General features: G+C 27.9%; 1 long non-coding RNA gene across 1 annotated transcript; it reads right to left on the minus strand.

Moving 5' to 3' along the window:
- Positions 1-413: 413 nt before the first annotated feature.
- On the minus strand, positions 414-21305 carry LOC129958110 (uncharacterized). Its single transcript, XR_008783150.1, has 3 exons — positions 21187-21305; positions 20990-21021; positions 414-1162 (listed from the first exon to the last, which is right to left on the minus strand). It is a non-coding gene; the product is annotated as an uncharacterized LOC129958110 (long non-coding RNA).
- Positions 21306-22242: the final 937 nt, after the last annotated feature.

Consider the following 22242-nt stretch of genomic DNA (forward strand, 5'->3'; position numbering starts at 1 on the left):
GATATCGTAAATGAACTTTTAACTGGCTACTTGAAGTGAATGCTTTTCCACAGACTTCACAAACATATGGCTTTTCTTTCGTATGAAGCCGTAAATGAATTTTTAAATGGCTACTTGTAGAGAATGCATTACCACAGAATTCACAAGCATATGGCTTTTCTTTAGTATGACTACGTAAATGGACGTTCAGATCTGTTTTTTGATAAAATGCTTTACTGCAGATTTCACAAACATATGGCTTTTCCTTCGTATAAATACGTAAATGTGTTTTTAAATGGTTACTTGAAGTGAACGATTTACTGCAGACTTCACAATCCTTCGAATGGGCTCTTAAATCAGCCCTTAAAGTATTTTTTTGATTAAAGGTTTTATGAACTTCACAAGAAAAAGACATTTGCTTTGTATTAATTCATAAATAGATTTTTAAATCAAGACCTTTATAAAAGGAATTACGGCAGATTTCACAAACAAAAGACTTTTCTTTGGTATGAATAAGTAAATGAACTATTAAATTATTTTTTTTTCAGACTGGTTTACAGCAGACTTTATAGGAATAAGGCTTTTCGTTTCTATGTGTCCCTAAATGTACATCTGAATGCCATTTTTTACTGCAAACTTCACAAACATAAGGTTTTTCATTTGTATAAATCCGGAAATGTTTCCTTAAATACAATTATTAAGGAATTTTTTTCCAGTATACATTACACTTCATAAGAATTTTTTCTAAGTTCCTTAATTCTGTTTTTCAGATTATTGTAATTTATGACTCAAAATATCTAAAACTAAGAAGCAAACTCACCCGAATAGAAAAGTCACATATAATGTCATGATTAAATTTCAAAAGACATATATGACTGACTTTAAAATTTTTGCAAAATTCGATACTATAAACTGTTTTCCCAATCTGTACAGAAATAAATAGTCATAGATTTTACTAGCCAGAGTACAGTGTTTTAAAATGAATCCTTTTCTCAGCTCAGCATCTGCATCTCCCAGGAACAAAGGACAGTTCTGAGATGAGGAAGCGTTCTCTCCTTTAGGTTCGTAGGACAAACTTCTTCTTGGTAAAAGAATGAGTTGGACAGGGTTACCAGATGATTGAAATCTGCTTTTCTGTTTCAAGAGCCAATTTCCATTAAATCATCTTTTCAAAATAAGAATCCTAAAAAAAATCAGCAAATAAAAATTTATACGAAATACATTTTAAAACGCCTTTGCAAATTCTTTTGTATGAAGGAATTCAGAAATCATTTATACAGAAAGAAAGAAAGAAATCACTAATATTATATTTTATATTTTTTGATATTTTTTTTAAGTTTGATCAGTTTTTTTTTTTTTTTTTTTTTTTTTTAATAATTTCAAACTTATCGTAAATGTCTAGGAGCATTAAATTCAGATTTAGTCAGTATGTTTTAAAACTAATTAGTGTGTCATTTCATATTTTAAAACTAATTTAGTGTGTTATCATTCAGTCATCATTTTCATGATGAATGAATTCCATCTTTTATAGCATAGGCGACTTGACAGACATCATTTCAGTCCTCACATCTCATCGAAAAGTCTCTGATATGCACCATAACGCCCCAAAATTTTAAGAGGAAAGGGAAAAATTAATTTCGAATCGATCAGTCATTTCACAAAAAATGTTTTTCCATAGTTGGAAGACCCACTTACGATCATGGAAAAAGAGTGTGCAATCGATGGAAATTCCACTGCAAATGATAAATAATATAAAACACTGCATAATTTATACAATTTTTTCTATGAAAAAAAATCCTTGTTATTTAAAATTAAGATTACGATTAAATAAATATAGTTACAATTCTCAAAGATCAGTTCACTTCAAAATTATAAACAAACTTCTCCAATTAATCAAATCACTTGAGATTTTTTAAAAATCAGAGAATATGAAAACGATAATAATTCAATAATAATTTAAGTCATTAAATTAATATAAGAAAATGAAATAACTCACTAAATTATGACATAAAATAAATAAAAGTAGAATAATGATATACGCAAAAGATAACTATTTTATATTACAGTGTCTTATGGCTAAAGTAGAAATACCATCTTCAAGAATATTACGTTTGTCGTCAAAGGGACACAGTGAAATTTTATTGCATTGAAAATATTCAATACATGAAGAGAACTCGTGATAGTTTTAAAAACATTAAATATGCAATTTCTATAATCTTCATGATGGATTTTACTTTTTAAAAGAGATTTGGCAACTCCTTTTATGACTTGTTTTTCAAACAGTAAAGTTTTAAAACTATACATTTTGGCTTTCAAGCCAATAAACTCAAATGCAACATTACCACTTAATTCATCTTTCATTTCCCCACGAACTTTATTAATTAATAGAACTCTACAGAAAATGATTCAGGGTATAGTTAGCTGTATCAAACAGATTGATATTTTCATAAATATCGTTAGAAATATCTAATGTGGATATGGTATAGCATAGAGAATCGGTTTCAGAGAAGAGTAATTTTGCTCGTTTCCTTGGCACAGAAACAAGATCATCGTTTATAACTTAAAAGGTATAAAATGCAGGGAAAGCAACTAATTTTTTGCTTCTTTTTTCATCAGCCAGTAAGTCAATAATCACTCTGTTGCAAAGATTTTCCATCGTCTCCCCACAAATAGCATTGTTTAAAAAGATCTTTTTCAAAATTACTAGTTACGTGTTTATGGTGTTCAGTATTAAAATCAATATCTTTTTAACCATGCGCTCTGTCTAAATTTTAAAATTCTGTGTACTTCTGTTATTTTTAATCCTAATTCAACATGAAATTTCAAATTGCGGTAGTGAACAACGTATTTACATTTATTTCGAAGATTAGGGATCAATTTTTCAGACGGATTAGATAGGAGCAAATTTAATTTTTGAGCTGTTTCTTTGATATAGAGTGAATAGTCAGAAGGACTTACTGAAATTTTCTCAGGAGGCAGAGTGTAATTAACAGTTGTGGGCATTGGAGAGGTTCAACAATAATGACGGACCTTTTTAGAATTTTAAAAATTTTATTGTTTCTCCGCTTTCGGGAGTTCCTTTGAGCCTTGTCTTTCGGCGTTGCTGCTACATCGATGATGTTACAAGACTGATTGTTTTTTACATATACCACTTGAGGGCGTTACAAGTGAGAGGCGGGTCAACATACTTACGTAACATACTCCCGCCTTGAAATTGCACAATTTCAATATTCAGACACTATGAATTTCACACATTATAATAAATTTGACAGAATTATTACAAAAAATGAATAAATATAAAAACAAAACGAAAAATACTGAAATAATTCTTATATATACAAAATTATGCAAATGAGTTCAAGTCTCTATATATCATTTACAATCATATACACATATAAATCCAATTAATTTTGGGGGAGTAAACATATTTGACTAATACCTCTTTTAATAACACCATTCAAAACTCTTATTACAACAACTCTGACCAAGCCATCTGAACCTTTTATTAATTCTTGAATTCTACCTAGTCTCCATTTATATGGAGGCAAATCTGGATCTTTGATTACAACCATATCATTAAGATTTACATTATTCTTAGCAAACTGCCATTTGTTTCTAAGATGTAAATTATTCAAATAATCACGTTTCCAATTTTTCCAAACTTGTACTAATTTAGTTAATTTTTGCCATTTTGACAAATAATTATATGATTTTTCAATTAATTGTGATTTAGTATTTGAAGTTATTGGACGGCCAATTAAGAAATGTCCCGGAGTCAAAGCTGTATAATCATTAGGATCCGTAGATAAAGGTACAATAGGTCTACTATTTAGAATACCTTCGATTTCTGCAGTTAATGTTAAAAATTCTTCTAATGTGAGTTTTATAGAACCTACTACTCTCTTTATATGAAATTTAAAAGATTTGACACCCGATTCCCACAAGCCTCCAAAATTAGGAGACCTTGGGGAAATAAATTTCCAATTAATACTTTCTATAGTTAGATAATTATTTAAAGTATCATCAGGATTACTCATTAATTTTTCAATCTTTTTAATTCTGAATTTGTTCCAAAAAAATTTCCTGCGTTATCCGAAAATATACATGCACATTTACAGCGTCGGGCAAAGAAGCGTTTTAAAGTTGCAATTAAAGCATTAGATCGGTAACTATTTCCAAATGTATGGCTTTAGTTGAAAAAAAAAAATGAAGACTGCAATATAAATCTTCTGAAAAATACCTTTGCGTTGGCCTTTATATTTAATTAAGAATGGTCCACACAAATCGATGCCACAATTTAAAAATGGTAGGCTAGGAGTTACTCTTTCCGCTGGCAGATTTCCTAATAATTGATTACAACTTACTGGTTTATTTTTGAAGCTTCGGCAGAGGAATGTGAATTTGCAGGGTGGCTTATGCAATTTCAAACAGTTCTTACAAATGTTATATTTTTCTAAAAGCTCGATTCTTTTAGAAACACTCAATTTTAAAAATTCAGAGCATCTTTGCAAAGGATGTTCAAATTTACATAAAATGCATGGCTTTACATTACTTAGTTTATTCGAATTAAGAAGAAAGTTTTTTGGCTTATTTATTGCGCCTTGAAATTCCTTGAGGAATTTGTTAGTTGTAGGGTATTTCCCTAATTGATCAAGTACCATCGCTCGTGATTCTAAAAATTGCAAGAGCTCCTTCAATGAAGGTATTTGTTTTGATTGTATGGACATTTCATATGCCTTTCAACTCTCTTTGTCAGGTCTTTCTAATATTATATTTACTAATATAGCATTTGTTAAGTCATTGCATTCTAAATTCAAACTTTTTAAACCTCTCAGACTTTTATTTATTGTGTCTGTGATATTTCGTAAGCCTTTTGCAGACTCAAAATTTAATTTTCTAGTTTTAGCATATTTTGAATGTGAATATCAACAACAGCTCGCTTATTTTCAAAGCGTTCTTCGAGAGCAGCAAACAGTGACTCAAATTTATCGTCACTTGTTTCTATAAATTTAGCTTCACCACGGAGGGCAGTTTTTAAATAAAATAATTTTTGATCATTCGTTAATTCGGTATTATCGTTTATTAGACACATAAATTGATTTTTGAAATTATCGAATTCTTCCATTTTTCCGTAAAATAGCGGTAAGGGAATTTCCGGAAGTTTCGTTTTTAATTCAATATGATCGAGATAAGATTTCAAATTTGAATTTTTATCATTTTTATCATGAATTACATTTTCCTTAACATTATAATTAGAGAGTAAGCATTTCAAACTTACCTCTATTTCGTTTCTTTCTTCTTCGATATCCAATATTTCTTGATCGCACTTCTGGCTTAGTGTTTCCTCTTCGTCGATTTCTAAATAATCCTTCAATAAAATTTCTAATTCATTTTTTATTTCTTCCACACTTGCTAGCTTTTGTTAACAGCTGAATATAAATTTATTTTCTTCTTCAATCAACAAACTTTTTAATACTTGTTAGTTTCGCTTTTATTCTTCCAGGGATTCTATTTAACTCTTTGGCTTTTTGAGTTTTATTTTTATACATATTTTCGCTAATCCGTCTCCGGGTCGCTAAGACCAGAATGGAGAGGTTCAACAATGATGACGGACCTTTTTAGAATTTAAAAATTTTTATTGTTTCTCCGCTTTCGGGAGTTCCTTTGAGCTTTGCGGCTACTGATTGCACGGCGTTGCTGCTACATCGATGATGTTACAAGACTGATTGTTTTTTACATATACCACTTAAGGGCGTTACTAGTGAGAGGCGGGGCAACATGCTTACGTAACAGGCATTATGAAGTTCATACGGATTTTCCAAATCAACTTCGAAAATATAGCCAACATCAGAATTTTCATAAAGTCCATTTTTGCATGAGTCCAGGAAGAATCATGCGTAGAAAGTTGTTGACATAGTGCCCATCCGTACAAGTTATTAGCGTCCTAATACATGATGAACGGATTAGGTCTGCTTGTATCACAATTCGGTAGATATGAGTTATTGGCAGAGGCGAAGCGATGACTAACCATTGCAATTCACCACGCATTTCTTTTTCAATGAATAGATGCATGTCAATGTCGGTAAGCAATTCCATTATACACCTGATTTTCTTAAGCATTCCTGCCATGCCAACCTCGGTGCAGTGTAAATATGACATGGGTCGAACTTGTAGTAGTCTAAACAAACTTTCCGGAAGTTTTCAAATACATCTTCAAGGAGAAGAACATCACTTATAGCATACAAGTCGTGAAAATCTCCAAGTGTATGCATGCCGAAAACATCCCAGATCTTTTTAGCATATTCATAATCTTCATCCGAAATAGCCTCGTTTGAAAGGCTGCTTTGGGTGGTAGGCTAGTTTCGGCAAATTCTGAAAAAGTATTAAAATAATCATAGAAATTTGCATCTATTAAGATCTCAAGAAGGTTTTGTTATATTTATATTTTGAAATAAAAGTGGCAAGATTATCACCACTTTTTTCCCCCTTTTCAAATACGAAATAAAATCTTGAAAGAAATTTCCTGCTTCATTAATTAAGAAATGGAGTTTTGTTTTCGATTTAAAATGCGTTAAAATATCAATGCGGTTCAAAATTGAATTTGAGAAAGAATTCATTTCCAATAAAAGTTTCAAAAAGTTTTTTTTTTTTTCTCTGAAGTGTCATAATATTTTATGACCAAATACATAAATCTCTGTTTATATGTTTTAATAGAACAGCATTCACATTTCATTCTGTTTTTTAATAATACTTATGGCGCATAAGTCGCTCTGATATACTCAGGATTATTTTTTCAGAACTAAATGAATCTGATTTTAAGGAAATAGGGATCCACAATTAATTACACATAAGCTCTGACCGATTATTTGTAATTCCAATTGAAAAAAACAACAACTTTTTATGAGGTTTTGAATGAAATAAAGCAAGGTAAAACGGTAAGTGGCCTTGCACAGTATACTTGTATTGCTTACAAACATCGCTTAATAAATTTTCGCAATCATCTGACACTTTTATAATATATATATATATATATATATATATATATATATATGTATAATAAAAAGTTAGCAAGAGAATGACAACAAGAATTAGACGAAAATTTTGTTTAGAATTGTTAATGTAAATATTTAAATATTTTAATATATTGACGTATTTACCGTGAATTATGAGATACAAAAATTGGTGAATTGACAATTGAACCTAAAGCTGCCAAATCTGATTTGTACTTACTATTTGCACAGTAAATGTTCAATAAGAAAAAAAAAATACAAAACTTAAATTTTTATTTGAATAAAATTTATCGAAATTTTGATCGAAAATATCCTATTCCCCCCCCCCTCATAATGATATTAATTCAACCGAAAAAGATGTAAAAGTTTTAAAAGAAAATATTAAACCTTTTACATCTGTAAAATAATTTTCAAAGTTATTTGAAAAATTTTATAGCTGATATATTTAAATGTGAAATTTATTAAAATTAATTTCTCATTCCAACAAGGAAGGTTGGACGAGGGGATGAATCCTCGGAAGTAGAAAATGAAGCTGATTAATTTTAAAAATTTTAATACTGAGCCATTAAAATTTATAAAATTTGCTAATATATTTTTAGTGATTTATTGTCACATTGGTTAAAATAACTAAAATTAGAAATTTCATCGAAATCAAATAATTTTATATGTAGTAGCATTCATGTATTATTATGTTCAGGATATTTCAGAATTTTCCACATTTTCTAACATATAAGTTTGTTTGGAACAACCTAGCATTCAATGAAAGTCATTTTGAAAATTTATAGAAATACATCTACGGTAGAGTATCTGATAGCAAACAGGCATTTTTGAGAACCTCCTCGTAAAAAATTTCGTATCATTGTATATATACCATCAATATTTTCCCTTAGTATAACGTAATGTTAAATAATTTACGGGGTAAGGGTGGGGAGATGAATGCAATGTTAAATAACGTATAAGTTTTTACACATGGGAGCAGGACACGTGGTCACGTAGGTGAGCAGTAATGCAAACGGTTTTCTTTAATAAAAGAATGTTAATTAATGTCTTTTGTAATGTCACAGTAGTAGCGGAGTGAACATGTGCTAATCAAACTAAATATTTGAAGTTGAAATTAATTCAAAGTAAATTTGAAGTACTTTTAATAAAATGTGATTGAATTTTAGCTTTTTATTACAGGTATGATTTCGGAAAAAGAACTTTGAGGAAAAAAATAACGTTAATCATATTTAACAATATTAAAAAAAGATTTCTTACAAAATTAGAAATTAAATTATTTTTAAACTTTTGCAATTTAAATAGTCCAATCGAATTCTACTTTTCCTTACGAAAAAATACGTAACAGCCATTTTATTCGTTTAAGTTGTTGACCAATCGTACAAAACTGGCATCTGAGTTTTACCCTGAGGGTTAGAAGATAAGAGATTATATTAAATTTTCGAGTTTAAATAAAACACTATTAAGTTTAGAGGAAAATTATATTACTGTCCTTTAAAATGAATCTATGTTATTAAGTCCTATAAGTTGAGCTATAAAACGTAATGATAAATTAATGAGATCATGAACAAATTTGAATTAATAGAAATTTGGAAAAAAGCATTTTTTTTTTTTTTCATATGAGAAAAAATTTTGAAATTTCATTTAAGTATGTGTTATATAAAAGGAAATAATTGGTAAAAGTTTAAGGTAGATATTTGCATTTTTTTTTTTTTTTTTTTTTTGAAAATTTAACTCTGTTGGAAATAAAAACCAAGGCCATCGAAAAAAAAAAAAAAAAAAAAAAAAAAAAACTTTTTTATCAGTAGAAATCCGAGAAAAGGGGAAAAAAAAAAAAAAATCGATCCTAAAAATTTTTCAACAATTTCAAGTGGTGTCATAATAACAGTTTCAAAAATTTCTGAAAATTAAATTTGAAAAAGAAAAAGTCTCTTATTTTAGTGACTGATTCACAAAGAAAGACGAAAAACTAGGGATCGTGAGAGTAATGATAATAGTAAAATGACTACCGGCTTAATAATTGAAACAAAATGCTAAATGCAAATTAAATTTTCATCATTTTTTAAAATTTAATTTCGGATTTATACTGGATTGTATTCTGTAAGTGACTAATGATGCGCACAAATAAGCTGCAGATTTTTGAACAAAATATAAATCAAACAAATCATATCTAAATATAAGGTAATTATTCTAATATAGGTACTTCTAAATAGGATTCTTCGAATTAGGAAACGATTAAAAAATTATATAAAGAATCAGCACAAAAATTTTACAAAAAAAATTAGTAAAATAAAATTTGAATGTTGCTTAGTTGATACAAATATGTGCTTGTTATCATTCCCAATTGCATTAATTTCAATTTATATTCTATTTCGCTTTAGTTTCATTGAGAAATGTGGCAAATATGAAACCATTTTATTTGGAACATTCCCTTCATACACTTACACTTTTTGGCATTCATATTTTTTAAAAAATCATCTATCTGTTCATTCTGATATTTACGATTCTATTAAAATGATTAAAATCGTAGACTTTGCGGAAGCATTAAAAAGCGTTTCTTTGCAAAAAAAAAAAAAAAAAAAAAATAGATAGGAAGATATTAAGGCAAAATCTATAATGAAACAAAACTAAATATAAATATAAAAAAACCCAACAAGCGAACAGTGTGTTATGTTTACAAAAGCGTTTTGCTTTATTTCGTGGAAAAATTTAGATGACTTAGACGCTTAAACAGAAAATAAATAACGAAAACTGCTGTGGCCGAAAAAAAGTTAATAATGTTTCATATCTCACTAAAAACTGATTCTATGAGTTTGAAATTTTCAAAAAATGTAGCGAAAAATTTCTAAATTTTGAGCTCAAAATTGAAAGACCCCACTGTTATTAAATGTAGGAATGCCCCTAAATGATATTTTCAAGCTTTTATATTGCTATATGCAAGCTTTTATATATTCCAAAAGCTTGAATATACTTGTTTTAAAAGTTTGTCAAAGAATGATCGAGGTATATCCTCCTCTATAAAATGAGGAGTTATTTAAGGTAACATCCTCCTTTACAAAATTTATAAGCAATAAATTGGTCAGGTTTCATCATGAAGATGTAAAATTTTCACCTTTCAGCGTAAAAGATACCTTAAATTAAGTCTCTAGAAAAGAAAAGTAAAATATAGGAGACAGAGATTTTGAAAATTAATAATGCGTTCGAAAAAAAAATTATTTTTATTAAATGTTACTTATAAATTTTGCAAAAAAGGAATAAATCTGTAGCATAATTTTAGCGAGTTAATATTTCTAAATGTTTTTCTTCCGTGTTTATATATAGTTATCAATGTAAAGACAGCTTGGAACATAGGTTGTATTTTGTAGAAATGTCGAAATAAAGAAAGATATATAAGAATCAATTTAATTATGTAAAACCTTAAAAATTTTAGTTTGAAAAAGTTGTGAGAATGAAGAATTGGGGGGGGGATAGTCAGTCAATAAGATAAGATAACCAGATTGATAAGAAACCCATTCTCTCCATTGTGGTAACTGTCTCCCTACAGCTGAGAAAAAAGGTGAGTAAAAAATGCCCGTTTCTTTTTCGAACTCTCTTGCATGAAGCTGATATGTTTTTGAAGTAATCTTTTGTCGAATACAGATAAATTTTAGAGAAACCATACTCAAAATAATTAGCCGTCCTGAGGGTTAAGTAAATAAAAGTCGAATATAAAAATCCTGCTGATTTTATTAAATATGTAAATAAAAAATTGTTTCATTTAGAGATTTTTCGTAACTGTTTCAGTTCGAACAATTTTGCCACAAATAACTTTTCCCAATTCATTAGATAATCTTATTAGTTAAAAGTTACTGGCTTGCCAAGGAAGTGCCTTAACTTTATATCCAATTTCAGCAATTTACTTTTCTAAGAGAAATTTCTTCTTCTGTAAAGAAATCAGATTCTAATTTTATCCCATTGTCAACTATTTCATTGGCCATCTGTTTCTACAAAAAATAGGTGTCATTTTGAATGAGCTGAGGTTTTCTAAATTTTCAATCCTTTTAGTAAAGTTTTCTGAGTCGATTCTGCAAGACTTCTTTATGTGGTCATAAATACATGTTAAAAATTGATGGAAATCCGCTAATTTAGTGGTAAGAAATTTCAGCTCGGAGCTTTTCATGTTATCAGATTCATAGACAAATATAATTCCAAAAATATTTTATCCGGAGGCTTTAATCTGAAAGATTAGGCAAAATCTCAATTTCAAATTTTTTGACGGTTGCATTTTTTTTTTCTTTGAATAATTTGAATATGAAAAGGTAAAAAATGGTTTTGTTGGCATTAATTTATTTTTTGGTATCGTTTTGCAAGAGCAACAAATGACTTAGAAATAACTTTTGAGCATCATAAAAAAATTTTCTTTAACTTTTTTTTTTTTTTTTGGAAGTCTTGAATTATTCAAAGTATTCACTTCTGGAAGTTCGCAATGAATGAAATACACATTTTCCGGCATATAGTTAAAAAGTTTCAAACTGTAGCACAAAAATTCATTGAAGTCAAAATATTTAAATAATTCACTAACGGCTAGTCACTTAATGAAATACAGCTAATAAATGCTCTACAAACAAGTAATCACGTGAGCAAAACATCGATACTTTGTTAAAAACAAATACTAGCGGTTCTATATAAATACATAAAATTATCTCGAAAAAAATCCCCTGTCTAAACAAGCAAAAGGAGAGGAGAGTCAAGTAAATTAAAAGGATGTATTTTCGGCATTCTATCAGTATTTCCCTAAATTGAGACAACTTTTCCACTGATCTGCGGATTCAATAAAATTCGTTAAACACTGAAAGGAACACCGCAAAGAAAATACGTTTATAATCGGGCAGTTTTAGCATGGTGAAATATGATTTTTTTTATCAGAAGGAAAATGTAAGCATCTGAATAAAAATTAAGCCTTTTAAAGCCCTTTTATAAAAACCATTTTAAAAAAAAGCTGTTCTCAAGGACTTTTAATGACGCTATGAACCCTGAGGAATTTTTTAAAATACAAACAAATGTGTCAGTAACGGTTTTTTTTTTTTTTTTTTTTTTTAAATTTTGAAACGACTTTTTCATTTCAAACACTCTTTACCAAAAAAATAATCCTGACAACTCTGCCTTAGTTAGATCCAAGGTTTATTTTGTTGAGTACATTTTATCACAAATCTTGGAAATATTATTTGAAATCATAACATTTTTCTTATAAATTTCCACATCAGTTTTTGGACCTTTACTCAAAACCATTCTTCTCAAAATTTCCATATTTCTCATTAAATATTTCAAGTTTCCTGTTTAGACCTCCCTTACCACCAGAACAGAAAGCCTCACATCGTTAAACGTCGTTTTTTCCATTTTTGAAAAAATTCTAATGGAGTCACGGTGCTCATATATTTTTCCAAGCGAATGTAGAAGTCTACATCTTTTGAATTGTGTTGATCTTCCTGAATACTAAAATACAATGAAAAGGCTTCGATCATAAAAATTTCCCCTAGTGCCTTAATTGGATCATAAACTAGTAAACGTCTACATCTTCTGAGTTGAGATGACTCTCCTGAATACTGGAATGGAATGGAAGGCTTCGGTCCTAAAATTTCCGCTAGTGCCTTAATTGAAAATGATTAGTCTCGGCCAATTTATAATTCAATTTTCATGTTAAAATTATTAGCATAAAATGTCTATATGCAAATATGATATAATATAGAAATCATTACAATTCTTATCGAATATGCGGTTGAAATAACACAAAGAGAGATTTATTTTTTAACTTCAAGTTAAAATTATTACCATAAGATTTCTATCTGCAAATGTGCTATATTTATTAAGATATTTAGATTGAATTAAATGGTATCGAAATCATTTATATTCATATTGAATATGCAAGTAAAATAAAATAAACAAGAGGAGACATATTGAATCAAGAGAGATTCAAAATAAATAAACTGAGAATCAAACTATTTCTTTTGCTTATTTCTTCAATTTAAAAATAATATTAAAAATTATCTATGTTTATCTGAAAACAAAATAAACAATTTTATGAAAAATAAAGAGTTTAAATTCAAATAAAATGCTTAATTTAGGCCCTAAAAAAATTCCTTCACTTATTAATTGATATTCTAAAATATGAAACGTTGATGGTATGTATTGAGAAACAGACAGCAGATAAACGAGGTAAAGTGGTGAGCACTAGCTTTTTATCAAATATTTCAATTCTGTTATGGGGGAAGAAAGAAAAAAAAATCGTATTTCTGACTTATCTTGCAATGAAGAAACACCATTCCAAATGGTTTCATTTTTTTAAGGATTGCCCAGAGATTTCTGGCTTTTCTTTGAGCTCTAAACTTTCAGGTAGTTTCTTTACTGCAAACTGGAATTTTAACTGAATTCTCTTTAGTTATTAAGTAAATATCAAGATTTCTAAATTTATTAATAGTTTATACATATCTTTCGAACACTTATTTCTTGCATTTTTCTAACACATATTTTCGGAATGGATTAAAGAATACGAACAAAGATCAGAGACAGTTTGACGTGTTCAGAGAACACACAAATCAACTGGGAGCCTTAATGTTTATACAGACGACTTTAGATGCCAGCACAATGCGCAACAAGTAATAACTAATATTTCATATTTTAATGCTTCAAATTCCATAAAGAATGTTTTTCTACTATAAATGTGTTATTTTAGACACTTTTTGTGTTATAATTTTACATGTGGCAAGAAACATATATGTGTCTGTCTAGCTACAGATATATTTAATTGTATACAATTCCATTACAATAAGCATTTGTATTAAACGTGTTTCTTAAATTGTTTTATGTTTGTTTTAATGTTAAAAATCCATAAAAGTTATAGAGAATCCATACTCTGCACCATATATCAACACATATTTTTAACCAAGGCCTGATCTATAGCTCATTTTGCTTGAGACAAGAATAATATTTGGTGTATGCCTTGTTACAGAACACTTAGCAAATATTGCATAGTTTATATGCATTTTCCTAGTATGAAAATAACATTTCTTTTTATTCCCTTTTTAATCTACTGACCAGTTCGATAAAGGAAAGAAAATCTGGTGATTTTTTTTGTGCTGTAATTTTTTATCTTCCTAACACACATTTTATGAATAAAAGCGCATTTTATGTTAAAAAACATTTTAAAAAATTTCAGATCTTTCATTAAATTGAGTTAAATTTACTTAGTGCTCTCATTATTGATAATTATGTAAAAATACTGGATGCCTTGTAGCTCTTAAAATTGCTATTCAAAGGTAAGTTTTAATTATTTAAATTTGATTAATAATAATAATAATAATAAATAATATATATTATAATATATGAATAATATATAAACAAATATATGAAACATAGATGGTATTTATCTGGAAACAGATTGCAAATGATTTATACAGTAGTGAGCACTGGCTTTTGAACTCTGTTATAAAAAAATCATATTTCTGCCATGTAGGAACAAGATTTCCAGATTTGGCTTTTTAAGAATTACCTAGGGATAAGGATTGCTCTTAGTTTTCGGTCTTTTCTTTAAGTTTCAAATTTTTTTGCAGTTCCTTTACAGCAAATTTCAATAGTTTCATAATCCAGTATTATCTAATATTTCATATCTTAAGCGTAAAATGAAATTCCAAACTAAAAAGAGATTTTAAATTATTTTAATAGTGTACAAATATAAATTATTTTTATGTTATGCTTATGAATTTAAACGTAAAACATTTTAGATTTGTCATGTAAAGTATATACTGTATATATGAAAAATATTTATGTTTCCATTACTTCTAACTAAATTAATACAGGACAGGTAACTAGTATATATTGTGGCATATGTGATTGGTTATCCCATTCTATAGACATCATTTTAGCTTTTAATATAAAACTCCATTGAGAATGAACTAATGATTTCAGTTTTATGGTTAAAACCCTATGTTCTATAGAAATTAAATTAAATTTATTATACCTTTCTATTATGAGTTGTCAAAAGATTGAAAGAAGAAAGAATGTTGGATTTATTCGTCACTTACGTACTTTCTTCATTTAATTAATTATTTTTCAGTATTAATAATTATTTCTTATATTTTCAATAATTATTTCAATTTTTTATCTCTAATATTATTATGAATTATTATATATTGAAAAGCTTAAATTTAAGATAAGAGATGAGATATGAAATTTGTATTTAGTGAAAATGCTGGATTTATTTGTCACTTATGTACTTATGGAACTAATTTTTTAAAAAATCTTCATATGTGTAAATATTTAATATCTTCATTTAATTATCTATTTTTCAATATCAATAATTATCTCTTATATTTTCAATAATATTTTTATTATATTTATTAATAATATTTATTTATTTTATATTATTCTCTAATATTATGAATTATCATATATTGAAAAGCTTAAATTTGCTTTAGCAGTCCATATAATTTATCCATGGTAAAGTATACAAATTGATTTTATTACAGGTACTTTTCATTATTAAAACACAAAGAACCAGTAAGAAAAATTGTAGAATTTTCTTCATTCTACAAGCTTTTATACTCGCATAATCATTTACTTGATAATGATGCTGCTAAAAGTCCAAACCATTATTAGAGCTAACATGAAAGCATATGATTGAATTGTTTGAACTAGGACACACAGCAGCTTCTGCAAGACAGATATTGCAAATGGAATTAGAGCTTCAGTATAATGAAGATTATGAAGAAGCATGTACAGACAGTTCTAAGCTGCCCTCATAATCTGTCATAAATCCATTATTGAATAATGAATTTAGGAAAGTCTATGGGTCACGAAAAGAAAGTGATATCATCAGTGAAATTGAAAAATATATTTCCTCTTACAATCAGCAGCCATACTGTAACGCTGCTTTTTCAAAAGAAAAAAAAAAAATAGTTTGGCAATTGCTCTAGTGACTTTGGTCATGAAACAAAGTATAGATTTGCTTAGCAATGCTCAAGAATTGATAATGTTGACACACCTAGCCACATTAAATAATCATTTCTACTTATTTTATTTCTTCACGTGTAGCTGAAGGAGTACCTACTGGGTACATCATCACAAATGCAGAAGAAACTAATGTTTTTATGAAGGAGTGAAACTTCTTTATGAGTGTTTCCCTGAAAATTGTTGTTTATTACAAAATGGGCCACTGATTATAATGATAGATAATTATCTGAAAGAAAGAGCAGTGCTCAGTGAAATATGGCCTAATTCCACTTACTTACTCTCTCAGTTTCATATGCTGAAAGCAGTGTGGCAACGGTTTACGAACAGTGATTATAAAATTCTAAAACAGAACCATCAAGAGCTATACTTTTCATTTAAAGTACTGATGTATGCAGATATTGAAATGCAGCTGAAAGAATTACTTCAAAATTTATTGGACAATAGCACGGTCAGGAAATATTATAAGTTTATCGTACATTTGAGTAAGTTGCTTCCCAAAATGCAATTAAGGTGCACTTGTCACAGAAAAATGCTTTTAACCAGAGGAAACAAAACAACAAACTATGCTGAAAGTTTGTTTAAAGTTTTAAAAGACACTATACTTGGACAAGGGAAAGAAGCTTAGTGCAGTTATTGGACTTCATCGTCATTGTAGATATTTAGATTTTAGCTTTGGAAGTTCTTCCAAAAAAATACTAAAAAAGTAAAAAAACCTGATGATAAAGGCATGCAGAACATTAGATCACTAATTAAGAACAACATTTATTTTGAAACTGATCTCTATTTTCTTGATTTGGAAAGTTCCATATGTACTTGCTTTGTTGGTATGAATGGCAAGCTTTGCTAACATTTAAGTGTTGTGATTCTGAAGCAAAATAAACAATCAATATTTGTTCCTTCACTAGAAAGTAGGAATTTAATATATGTAGTGGCTACTGGGAAAAAGTTGGATTCAAATAGTACTCTCACGCTACCTTTAAATTTTAACCCATTACACAATGCAGCTTTCCCTCTTTCTCAATCTAATGATGTTCTACATCCATAATTTTCTTCTACCACATTCTCCTAACGATATATTTTGACAGTCTGATAATAATATACTTCCACATTTTTCAAATGACACACTTTCACCTACAGATACTGAAAAATTTTCTCAGCCTTGTAATGATAACAATATAGTTCTACCAACATTAACACTACTTCACAGCCCATTCTAGCTACTTATCAAAACTCAGACAGTTAAACAGATGATGATTACATAAAAAAATTTGATGATATAATTAATCGGATTAAATCCGAGTACAAAAACAATCCTGATGTTTTTTAAACCAGCAATAAAAAAAAATGGTGAAGAAACTAAACAATGTTGGAAAAACAGAAACTGGATGCATGTCTGCCTTGCATGACTTTTAAAGATTTTTTTTTTAAACATATTTTTCTAAGTCTGTTTAGTTTACATTACAAAATTCACAAGATAAAAAATAAGATTTAATATGTGACAGTTTAATGTATATGTTATATTGTAGTAAATTTAATTATTTTTATTTTTAAAGACTAAACTTTTTAATCCAGTTTTGAAGTCTATTTTGCTTTAGATTTCCTAATTGTTTGAACCTTTTATTTATTATTATTATTTTTATTGCCGTGAAGATTGAAACTGAGAGTATGATAAATTTACTATAATATACATTCTGTGAATGAATTTAAAACTACATTGTTAAAATTTTACCGAAACATTTTATTTTAATGTTCTCAAAAGTATAACTTATGTTATATGCCATGGGTTAATATCAATAATTTATCATTTTTTATACCACATTTCAAGAGTTTAGTGGAATAAAGTGTCAAATAGATCAGGTTACATAAAATATTTAGTTAAAAATTTTTAGTAAATTTTAGCTGGACACCAAAGTTGTTTATTATACATTATATATATAATTGAAACGTGGTAAACATATCATTATTTATGAAAAGCAAACATACTGCAGTACTGGCCTCTGTTTATAGAATATTATGTAGTAAAGAACAATCAAATTTTCTTTAAAATCAAAAGCTATGGTTTGACATAAAATGGCAATTCAAATTCACTTAGATGTAATAATTTTTTATAATTAAAAAAAATTCTTTTAAGGTCAAATTCACCATTGTTGCAGATCAATTTAAGAAAGCTATAAAATAACAAAAGTTAGGCATGGAAAAAAGATAAATAATAATAATAATACAATAAGAAAAAGACCAAATAAGAAAAAATTCAAGTATGTTTCCCTGTCATATCATTAAGCCTAAAATCTAGGTAAACATCACAAAAGACTTGCATATCAATGCTTCTGCAATTTAATTTTAATAATAGATCAGTTATTAATATGGATTATAAAACTTGTACCATGCTAAAAATATTTCCAAAATGAATAAATAAACCAAAAAAAAAAAAAATTCTAAATATATGTTTATTGATATGCACAATGGTATTCTTCAACTCATATGTTGCATTTTACTCTATGGAAATTATTAATTTGCATATTGTCTGAATTGTATTTGCTGTAATTTTGTTTTTAGCAGAAGTTGATATTAACACATCTCTATGTGTTATTAAATCATGTATAAATTCATGAACTACTATTTGACAACAAAGAGCCTTTAGGTTGCTTTATCTTGACATTGTTAATCACTTAAAATAAAATTTAATCTCTTTAAAAAGCTAAGAAAAATCTAGAAATTTAACATTTCTCCAATGGCGTATAATATGTTGTTAAATTTCAGAGATGCAACTCCAAGAAGACTAGAAATATGCACCAAATTATAGATTAAAAACATTATTTATTTGAAACCCTTTGATTAGTAATTAATAACAATTGAGGACCTTAAGGAGTTGAATATAAAATTCATACAACATAAAAATATATCCTTCTGTTGTCATTTTTTTTTTCTACCTATAAAACAGATAAAATGAAGATTTGTGTAATCTGTTAATAGTTAAAAATCTTTTCCCTGAAGAACCATTTCAAATTTCAGTACAGTTCAATTTGTTGTTCTTTAATTGTTTTAATTAGAAACATTTCAGAGGGTCTGATTTTAATACAACTCTTTCGAAAAATGCTAAATTAACTACATTACATTATACAATAAGGGACTTCTTCCTTTTGGGCAGTTCCCAGTGCCACAGAAGAAGGCTAACATGAGGCAATGCTTAATAAAATAGTTTATTCAAGATTTGTATTCCCATTTTTATTATAACATATTATATATTGTAAACAGACTATCTGATTTAATAAATGTATATTTCTATCATCAATAAAAATATAAGGTGCAATGATTTTAAAACAAATTCTAAATAGTTTTCTGAAGAAATAAAATACACTGAAAGTGTAAAATTACATAATATATAAAAATATTCTATATAATAAGGTATTATACATTGATGTTTTTACAGTGATTGAAAGTTTTGAAATTTAAACTACAAAAATACAATTGAAAATACAATTTGAAATTTAAACTACAATTCAAACAACATGATAGAAATAATCATTTGATTAATGGTACAAAGTATCGGGAAAAAATCAATTTACAAATAGAAAAAAAGTATTATTAAACTTTAATAATGACACTCTAACAGTTTTCTCCGGCAATAAGTAATAATAGGAAATACTGCCTGTATGACTATTCAAGTTTTTAGAATATAAAATAAGTATATTAGATTTTAAAAATTTTTTTGCATATATATCTTTAAAATGAAGTATACTGATATTTAATATTTTCTATCAGAACAAACTGTATTTTTATAAAACTCCAATATACGTAATAGTTTCTTTATTTTCACAATCCTTACTTTGATTTTAACTCTGTATATAAATATTTTAACAATAAAACAATTTGTACTGTCTATGTAACTGTCTTTATCACATAATCTTTTTTCAAGTAAAAAGAAAAAAAAATTAAAGAAAGTTTTGTCAACTGAACAAAAAGAAAAAAAAAAAAAATCAAAAGTTGTGTACTAATGAAGAAAAACAAGTCCATGATAAGTGTCCATGATTAGGTTCCACAAATGGGATTCAGTATAAAAAAAGAAAATTAGAAAGGAAAAGAAATTTATAAAGTTCTCACAATTAGCAATTAGTTGAGAAGATATTGGTGATAGAAGTAAAAAATATTCCAGAATACTCCTTTGGAAGGAGTAATGAAATCAAGCATCTTTTACATGCTCTGAAAGCAAATTTTGTTCTTGATTACTGATAACAACATGAAAGTAAAACATTTGCAAGAAGTTTTTACTTTAATTTTAAAAATGACCATGAAAATTTCTTGATACATATTTGCCATCAAGACATCTGTAAGCAAGAGGAATAGAATATATGCAATAAAATTTCCAATATAAAAAGTTTTAGAAGAAAAAATAAATATAACAATAAAGGGCAACTTTTGTTTATGTATTTACTATCTTCAACATACAAACATCTGCTCAAGAATTGTACCATATGTCATTATAAACCAATGCAAAACAGATATTTAGAAAAAAAAAAAAAAAAACAGAATATAGTAATATATATTTATTGACAGTACAAAACTGCATGTTTTACTACAAGCAAAGTTTCAGAACAATATCATGATTAGATTAAATAAATATATTTGCTTTTTTGCATCTAACTGTCCAAAATAATAATTTTTTGAACTCAAAGAACTTTCTGGAAAAATATTAAACAAGCAAAGATTACGAATAAACATTTGGTTACCATTTGTGTAAAAGATTTCAAGTGAACTCTGTGATGACTAGTCACTAAAGGGTTCACATGAGCCTAATGATTTCACAAATGATTATTTATATTTAGAAATTTTGAAACATTTACAAATTTAAAAAAAAAAATGTGCGAAAGGAATATTTGATCCTATTAAAGGGTTGTTACATAGTGACATTTGCTTACCTCAATGTGAACCACAACAATTAAATTTAATAATTTAACAATTCTTCATATTATATATAAATTATAAAATAATATAGCACAATAACGTGAAGAGCCGCTTACCGCTTTCAAAAATCGGCGACGCCACTAAAAAGCTACAAAGAAAATAATAATAATAATAAATGGGCAAATTTTCACACTAACCCAAAAATGTACATAGCTGCTTGCTATAAATTTCTAATTCACTAAACATATAAACACAAAATTACAAATGAAAGATGTAGATAATAGTATAATTTGGATTTGCTTATAAATCTTACCTCAAACAAGAATATGAGAATAAGGAACTCTGTAACAAAATTTAGATACTCTGACAAGCGGGCGAATTGTTGTTATAATTTTCAAGATTCATTATTTTCGCTTAGAATTTCATATTTCGAGTCAGAAACAAGTGTTTAAATACAGTCTTCACAGCTTTCTTCCGCATGTGCGCCAAAACCTGGAGAAACTCATCGGATGTGTAATAGACGCCCAATTGGCATACTGAAACGATGGAAGTATTGATGCTCTAGTGCGACATGTTGATGCTCTAGTATGACACTTTTCAAAATGCAATGATAAGATATGTATAGTTTCTCCTATTCCATCAACCAATCCAAAGAATTTTATCGAGAAGTTTCGCCAGGACTAAGGAAGTTTTCTATCCCTACTCACTAAGGGTCTAGGTTTGCCACAATAATGCGTACGGGATGCTGTTTTTTGCAGTTTATCTATTTCTTAATTGTTGTCAACTTTGAAGTTTTTCGAAAAAAAAACTTATCGGCAACAAAGACTTCAGATTTTTTGCATGTGTCCCACAGAACAGATTATTGAAAGAACCTATCTTTTAAATTCGATATTTAGGAGATCAAAACAGAGAAAAGCACTTCTTATTTAGACTAATAAGTTTTGAAATAGTAAACGGCAAGAATAGAAAATGCAATGATTCATATATCTTCAAATTAAGTTCATGATTCTTAGGATCTAACTGACTATTTCAAATTACTGTGCAAATTGACCAATAACATTTGTTTATGAGATTTTATTATTTGTAATTTTTGTTTTTCATTTAATTATTTTATTTGTGTTGTTTATTCTTTGCATACTCATTCATACAGTAAAATTTAGTACTGAACACAGATGGCGCAGTGTGCTCTGGACCAATTGTATATTTAGAATGTGAGGGAAGCGCACTACAGCTTTTTCTCGTAAACACTTCAATCTGAGAGTTGGTGTGAAACTGATGCAAGCAGGCATCGCTCGCTCTTTTGTTAGCGGCAATTTCTACGTTTAAATTGGTGCAAGCAGGCACCGTTCGCTCTTTGTTTCCGGCATTT

This window comes from Argiope bruennichi, chromosome X1 (assembly GCF_947563725.1).
Source record: "Argiope bruennichi chromosome X1, qqArgBrue1.1, whole genome shotgun sequence".
NCBI classification, from domain to species: domain Eukaryota; kingdom Metazoa; phylum Arthropoda; class Arachnida; order Araneae; family Araneidae; genus Argiope; species Argiope bruennichi.